Source organism: Piliocolobus tephrosceles, chromosome 16 (assembly GCF_002776525.5).
Source record: "Piliocolobus tephrosceles isolate RC106 chromosome 16, ASM277652v3, whole genome shotgun sequence".
Classification (NCBI taxonomy): domain Eukaryota; kingdom Metazoa; phylum Chordata; class Mammalia; order Primates; family Cercopithecidae; genus Piliocolobus; species Piliocolobus tephrosceles.
The window spans coordinates 54,151,557-54,160,113 of NC_045449.1; the positions used below are offsets into that span (position 1 = coordinate 54,151,557).

Genomic DNA, 8,557 nt, shown 5'->3' on the forward strand with positions numbered 1-8,557 from the left:
ATCGCACCACTGCACTCCAGCCTGGGTGACAGAGTGAGATTCCGTCTCAAAAAAATTAAAATAAATAAATTACATACATACATACATACATACATACATAGATAAATAAATAAATGGTATGGCTGGATGCGGTGGCTCACACCTGTAATCCTAGCACTTTGGGAGGCTGAGGCTGGCGGATTGCCTGAGCTCAGGAGTTCGAGACCAGCCTGGGCAACGTGATGAAACCCCCATCTCTGCGAAAAATACAAAAATTACCTGGGCGTGGTAGAGCACACCTATAACCCAGCTACTTGGGATGCTGAGGCACGAGAATCGCTGGAACCTGGGAGGCGGAGGTTGTGGTGAGCTGAGATCCGCCACTGCACTCCAGCCTGGGCAGCAGAGAGAGTGTGTCAAAAAACGAAACAAAACAAAAATAAATAAGAAATGGTGTAAAGTCAATATAAATACAAGTACTAATATTTTATTTTTACACCCCAAAGGATTATCGTATAATACAAACACCCTTCAAGTACACATATCCCACTTTAGAGACTACTGCCCTAAACAACAGGGATAATGATATTGAAACTGGCCTTTTAGTTAAAATAAAACAAAGCCAAAAATAATTCACTTTCCTCTATAAACTTGTATTTGGGAGACAAATGTAAGAATAATCAGCTTGGCCGGGCACGGTGGCTCACGCCTGTGATCCTAGCACTTTGGGAATCCAAGGTGGGTGGATCGTGAAGTCAGGAGATCAAGACCGTCCTGGCTAACATGGTGAAACCCCGACTCTACTGAAAATACAAAAAATTAGCCAGGCGTGGTGGTGGGCACCTGTAGTCCCAGCTACTCAGGAGGCTGAGGCAGGAGAATGGCGTGAACCCGGGAGGTGGAACTTGCAGTGAGCCAAGATTGTGCCACTGCACTCCAGCCTGGGTGACAGAGCGAGACTCCATCTTAAAAAAAAAAAAAAAAAAAAAAAAGTCAGCTTTGTCTTGAGGTTTGGAGAATGAACACTTCTATGACTACCTGTCATAGCTCACTAGGAAACCCTATCGAACCATGGAAGGGTTATTGGTTAAATACATTGTATAAAGGAACATTTTGCTAGTTGCTGTTGACCAAAAAGGCTGTTTTTTTTTTAAATATAGTCTGTAATTATTTTTGTTGAAAGATATTTGGAAGATGGTTTTTCTCAATCTATAGGAGATACAGTTTGTAGCCACCTGGGATCTCTTATAAAAAGATACTTTTTCATAGTATACTTTTTATAACATACATAAAATTTCATAATATACTTTTGATAATATATATAAAATTTGATACAAAAGTTTATCAAATTTATTGAATTTACTTTAGTGCATTTTTATTAGTCAAGATTCTTTGGAAGACATGGAAAACTAATTCAAAAAATCTTGAGCAAAAAAAAGTTTGTTGGCTCGTAACTAATATTCAGGACTGGTCTCCAGAACTTGGTTGCCAGGTGTGTGTTTCCAGGTTATCTGTTAGCTTGTCTGTGTCTCTGTGATAGTTTTACTGTTTTAGAGTGGAAAGTCTTTCTCCATGGGGTGCTCTGACTTGCAGAAGAATGCCTTTGGTCTAGTGCCAGCATATATAAAATCCTGTGGGTGGGATAGAGTAGGTGTAGTTGTGTGCTGACTGGCAGTCTCACAAAACCACATGGAATAGGGAAGGAACAGTTTCCCAAAGGAAGGGTTTGCTCTTACTTCAGAGGAAGGGATGCTGGGAGTCAAAAACAATAGATGTTCGTTATAGCAATGAGAGTGATAAAGAAGAGAAGACAGAAAGGCATAAAGTATTCTTTAAGGGAATAGAACATGACTTAATTTGATTTTCCTAATCATTGATTCTTACAGAGCATGCAAGCAGCGAGATGTCCTACAGATGAATTATCTTTAACCAATTGTGCAGTTGTGAATGAAAAGGATTTCCAGTCTGGCCAGTGAGTATCTGACTTTGTTTTCTTTTAACCTACTAAGTGGCATTTGGGAAACTTCCAGAGAGTCATTTTTAGGAAACGTTGGAAAATATTTTTTTTTAATTTTTCTTGCTGAGTTGGAAAATGGAGAAGATGACGAAAAGTTGTGTATTTCAATCATTACTGTGTCAAACCTTGATAAATACTGTATAATGTTTTTAAAATCACATACAGTTTTTTATATATAAAACTTTAGTTTTCATCGGTTGTCTTAGGAGAGCTAAACATACTGGTTGTATGAATCATATATAGCAGAGTTGTTAGGTGTTTGACTTTGGCCAACTCAGATTGTTTGAGTTTTCCTGGCTCTACCAATTACAAACTGGGTGACCATTTCTCTACCTCTATGTCCTGATCTGTATAATGGAGATGATCTCTTCCTCAAGGTAGCTATGAAGAGTAAGTTACATAAATAAAGCGCTTAGGACAGTGCCCAACATGTTAACAAGCCCTTAGCAAATATTAGCTGTTATGGTTATTATTACCATGGTAATCCAAGAGACATGAACACTGGAAGATGGGCTGGGTGTGGTGGCTCATGCCTGTAATCCTAGTACTTTGGGAGGCCAAGGCGGGTTGATTGCCTAAGCTCAGGAATTTGGGACCAACCTGGCCAACATGGTGAAACCCCATCTCTACTAAAAATAAAAATTAGCCAGGCTTGGTGGTGTGTGCCTGTAGTCCCAGTTTCTCAGCAGACTGAGGCATGAGAATCACTTGAACCCAGGAGGCAGAGACTGTATGTAGTGAGCTGAGATGGCACCACTGCACTCCAGCCTGGGTGACACAGCGAAACTCTGTATCCAAAAAAAAAGGAAAGCCGGGCGTGGTGGCTCAAGCCTGTAATCCCAGCACTTTGGGAGGCCGAGACGGGCGGATCACGAGGTCAGGAGATCGAGACCATCCTGGCTAACCCGGTGAAACCCCGTCTCTACTAAAAATACAAAAACTAGCCGGGCGAAGTGGCTGGCGCCTGTAGTCCCAGCTACTTGGGAGGCTGAGGCAGGATAATGGCGTAAACCCGGGAGGCAGAACTTGCAGTGAGCTGAGATGCAGCCACTGCACTCCAGCCTGGGCGACAGAGTGAGACTCCACCTCAAACAAAACAAAACAAAACAACAACAACAAAAAACAAACAAAAAAAAGGAAAGAGAAAATTGGAAGATGAAAAGCAAATGTAGAATCCTTAAAGGCATTTTGCAATTGTAATTTCTTTTAACTGATTCATATCACCCCACTGCCAAGACTTTTAAAGACCCTGCTGCAAGTTCAGTTCCATCCATATGCTTCTGAGATTGGTATAGATAAGAAGATGAAGGGGCTGTAGGGAAATAAGAGGCAAGGTGGTAAGGTTTTAACTGAGCATTTTTCTTAAAATGTTATCTGTGAAATACATGAGTTTCACAGAGTTAGAAATGCTAATCATCTTTGGTTTCCAGCTTCAGAGTAAGAGGCTGTACTATATGGTGATATTAACATTGTTTCCAGTGCTAAACATTCTGTGATGCTAAATTGAGCACAGGACTTTAACAGATAAACTGAAGTATAGATAAGCAATGTGAGAATTTGTAGAATTCTTTTACATATGTTAAATGTTCACTGTGCTCATGGTGGGGTTACTCAAAATGTAGTTGATATAAGGAACATGTGTTCTAGTGGCAAGAAAATATGTATAGAAACATTAGCCATTGATGTGAAAAATCACAGCATTCTAAAAAGATAATTTTTAAAAAGGTAGTAAGCTAGGCATGTTGGGGCATGCCTGTAGTCCCAACTACTTTAGAGACTGAGGCAGGAGAATCCCTTGAGCCCAGGAGTTTGAGGCCCGCCTGGGCAACATAGCAAGACCACATCTATTGGAAAAAAAAAAAAAGATACTGCTGATGCATAACAGGATTTGAAGCTTCTGTCTTACACATAGTACTTTCTAGTAACCTGGTATAGGAGATTATCATGAGAGGACAATTTTTTTTAAAATTTTATTTATAGGTAATTTCTGAACAGGGAATTAGCACAAAATTTTTTAAAACAGTAAATATTGATGTCTACATGAAAGCTGATGTATTTTGGGAATTTTTTAAATCTTTTTTTTTTTATTTTGTAGGTTGTTATTGTTTTAGCCTGTTGTCTGTAAATAAATTGAATAAGTAGTCTAAAAACCTTTTTTGATTGCTATATCCTAACTCTTTTATCTTTGGCTCTCCTTATTTTATTAGGATGTGAAGTAATTCTCAGGAGAGGAAATTCATCTAGTTTTTACTTGATATCAAGGACTCTAAGTCACTGGCTTCAGTTTTATGTAAACTGGAAATGTAATGAAGTTGGTGTTTTGGATGGTATTTTGGCTGGATTCTGCTTGATGAGTGTTTGACCCAAGGTGCTCCTTATATCTGGAACACATTTGGGATTGCTGATAGTTTTGGAAACTAAATTTGTGGTTCTGTTTCTTCAAGACACAGATAATGTAGTTTCCACCTGATACTCATTAAATATCAGTTTGAAAAGAAATACATTTTGAAATTATGTTCTTCATTTCCTTCAATGTGGAGTATTAACTATGTTTCTGTCCTTTAGGCATGTGATTGTGAGGACCTCTCCCAATCACAGGTACACATTTACATTGAAGACACATCCGTCAGTGGTTCCAGGGAGCATTGCATTCAGTTTACCTCAGGTAACTCAGATGTTAATTTATTCTCTTCTGTTTTTGAAAGTCATAGAATATAAATAGTCCATTCATTTTAAGCAAGCATCACCCTATTACTGTATTGATTCATACTGAAGAAAAATATCTAAGTATTATATAAGGAATTTAAAGATACAGTCTTGTTTTTTTTTTTTTTTTTTTTTAAAGACAGGGTCTCGTTCTGTCACCCAGGCTGGAGTGGCACGATCACTGCTCCTCATCTCAAGCAATTCTCATACCTCAGTCTCCCAAGTAGCTGAGACTTCAGGCTTGTACCACTGTGCCTGACTAATTTTAAAATTGTTTGTAGAGATGGGGTCTTAACTGTGTTGCCCAAGCTAGTCTTTAACTCTTAGGCTCAAGTAATCCTCCCACCTTGGCTTCCCAAAGTGCTGGGATTATAGGGTGTGAATCATCACGCCCAACCTAAAGACAGATTCTTAACTGCCAATTTTTGCTATGGCTGCCTTCTTTTGCCTAGATTTTTTTCCCTAATTTTTAAAGATTTTGCAGTAAAATCAGTCAGCTATCACATAAAGGGTCAAGTTATTTTAATGTTAACTCCAGGGTAACAGAAAAGATAAAAAGCATTTTATTTGTAAAATTGGTATCTAAGAATAGTGATTTTATATTGTGATGGCGTTATAGTAAAGAATTTGGAAAGAATCTCAAATTACAACATAAGTTGCTAGGCTCCCATAACAACTGGATGGGTTGTGATTACAGTTACAACTGTTGGTGGATTCTCTGGAATCCAGAGAATTAGATTGCTTAGCACTGTCCCAGGCACATCATACAGAATATAAAGCACCACAAATACTAGTCTGTATCTTCTTCTCCCTTATCATTTTACTCTGGCTGCTGACTGACCCCAGTCCTAAGTAATGTAAGTGCAATCCCTACCTCCTCCTAGTATGCTAATGAGCATTGGTTGACTTCCCTGAAGGTTTAGAGAAAGAGATCAAACACTCATTTAAGAACTATTAGGCTGGGTGCAATGACTCATGCTGGTAATCCTAGCACTTTGGGAGGCCAAAGCTGGTGGATCACTTGAGTCCAGCAGTTCAAGACCATGTGGGCAACATGGCGAAACCCCATCTCTACTAAAAGTACAAAAATTATCTGGGTGTGGTGGTGCCTGCCTGTAGTCCTAATTTCTTATGGGACTGAGGCAGGAGGATCACTTGAGCCTGGGAAATCGAGGCTGCAGTGAGATGAGATACTGCCACTGCACTGTAGCCTAGGTGACAAAGTGAGACCCTGTTTAAAAAAGAAAACAAACAAACAAACAAAAGAACTATTAGATGGGTCAGGTGCCTCACGCTTGTAATCCTAGTGCTTTGGGAGGCGGAGGAGGATTGCTTGAGACCAAGAATTCCAGACCAGTATAGCAAGACTTGTCACCTACACTGTCTCTACAAAAAAAAAATTTTTAATTAGCTGGGCATGGTGTCACATGCCTGTAGTCCAGGCTACTTGGGAAGCTGAGGTTGGGAGGATCACTTGAGCCCAGGAAGTCGAGGCTGTAGTGAGCTATGATTGTGCCACCATGCCCCAGCCTGGGCTACAGAGTGAGATTCTGTCTCTTTAAAAAGAGGAAAAAAAGGAACTATTGAAGATCTCTTGAAGCCCTCAAAAATTACAGGAAATTTTCACTTACTATTCCACCTGTCTGTTTGATACCTCTTCATTATCCAGACCACTTTCACATTTATTTCTAGAGATTAAAAATTTGGGATATTCCAGGGTTCGTCAGCTTTTACAGAGTTCCATTTGGGATTCTGATTGTTAGAAATAGCTTGAGGTGTGACCATTTCTCCTTGTCTCTGTTTTATTTAAAAAAAAAAAAAAAGAAAGAAAAAATTTCCCCCAACATTTACTATAGGCCAGGCTCTATTCTCAGTATTTGGCATGTGTTAGCTCTTTTAATTATCCAAACAGCCTTGTACAATAGCTACTGTTGTTATCCCTAAGGACTGCTGTATCAGTCCATTTTCATACTGGTATGAAGAAATACCAGAGACTGGGTAATTTATAAAGAAAAACAAGATTTCATGGACTCACTGTTCCACATGGCTGCGGAGGCCTCACAATCATGGTGGAAGGCAAAGGAGGAGCAAAGTCATGTCGTACATGGTGGCAGACAAGAGAGCATGTGCAGGGGAACTGCCCTTTATAAAACCATCAGATCTCATGAGAGTTATTCACTGCCATGCAAACAGCATGGGAAAACCCATGCCCATGATTCAGTTACCTCCCACTGGGTCTCTCCTATGACACATGGGGATTATGGGAACTAAAGATGAAATTTGGGTGGGGACACAGCCAAACCATATCAGCTGTCTTTGGGATTGAAGTACAGAACCTAAATGTGGCTTCCTTTTGACTTAACATCTAAGCTTAACGAGCATGGTGCTAAATTTCAGGTTGGCCGGAAGTGGGGTGGGGTTTTACAGAAGAGGTCTTCTGGGGGAGGTGAAGGGCAGAGAGGAGGGAAACAGGATGTGGTAAGAAAGCTGCAAGGGAGAGCACTTGTTGCACATATTCACAGTGCAGCATCTTCTAAATTACCCACCACAGAGTCTGCAGTGTTTGGATGAGCAGGCAAACTGTTGATTTTCAACCAAAAATTGTTTTTCTCATTGTTCTTTGGAGTGTTATCAGTAATTACTAATTTTGAATCTATACCAAGCAAGCCCCAAATTCCTGCCTAAACGCAATCTGGCCTGCCTTCATATTTCTTGCCATTGTAAACAGTAGGGATTTGGGAAAGCCTAAAATCTAGCTGTAAATGTCTAAAAGTCTTCTGGCTAGTATACAAAGAGTAGCTATGACTATCTAATGATTTTGGTCCCTGATTGGGTTTCAAAATAGATTTTCTGACCAGTTTTAATTGAGTCTTCATGAATCAAATGTCTTCCTTTTTGAGATACTGTAACAAACAGTAAAACTAACTGCAGCAGTACATTTAGAACACTGAAGTGTGATCTGATACAGTGAAGACCTTCTGTAGCATCATGTTGTGCAAAGGAGCATCCTTCTCAGTGGTGCCAGCTTTGCTGCAAAAGGCAAGCTTTGCACGTTTTGGAACAGATGTTCAGATATAAACTATAGCACATGCATTACTTTCCTAGGGTAAGTAACAAAGAACCATTACTGGGTGGCTTAAAACAACAGAGATTTATTCTCTCACCATTCTGGAGGCTGGAAGTCTGAAATTAAGCTGTCAGTAGAGCTATTCCCTCTCTGAAGGCTCTAGGGAAGAATCTGTTCTGTGCTTAGCTTCTGGTGTTGCCGGCAATCCTTTGGTGTTCCTTGGCTTGTAGCTGCATCATTTCAATTTCTGCCTCTGCTGTCACATGATGGTGTTCTGTCTATATGTCTATGTCTCTTTCTTCTGAGAAGGACACCAGTCATATTGGCTTAGGGTTCACCCTAAATCATTATGGCCTCATGTTAACTTGATTACATTTGCAGATACTGTATTTTTAAATAAAGTCACATCCACAGGTGTTGGGGGCTAAGACTTCAACATACTTTGGAGGGGGAGAGCACAGTTCAATCATAATAGCATACCATGTTTTGATCTTTGAATGTGTTCCGAAAATTCATTAAAATTCCTCTTTTTTTCTTGTCTAATTTTGATTGCTTTGGTTTTAAGTATCTTTTTTTTCTCTTTTACTTTACAGAGAAAATGGGCTGGGCTTTCTATTGGGCAAGAAATAGAAGGTAGGTATATTTTTTAGCCACCTGATAAGGATTTTTTATGTGATTTTCTCACAGATATTGAGAGCTGTACAATTTTCTATTACTAGTGGTCAGACCTTAAGCATTCATTGTATCAGAATACTGGTTAGATCTATGAGAGTGGAAGTAAATAGTTA

The 8,557-nt window shown here is 39.5% G+C and overlaps 1 protein-coding gene and 1 long non-coding RNA gene across 10 annotated transcripts in view; one reads left to right on the forward strand and one right to left on the reverse strand.

The window, feature by feature from the left end:
• Positions 1-8,557, reverse strand: part of LOC111525784 (leucine-rich repeat-containing protein 37A3-like) — a 510,962-nt gene that overhangs the window by 31,356 nt on the left and 471,049 nt on the right. The window lies entirely within an intron of this gene.
• Positions 974-8,557, forward strand: LOC116418495. Its single transcript, XR_004228550.1, has 3 exons — positions 974-1,951; positions 4,562-4,661; positions 8,363-8,557. It is a non-coding gene; the product is annotated as an uncharacterized LOC116418495 (long non-coding RNA).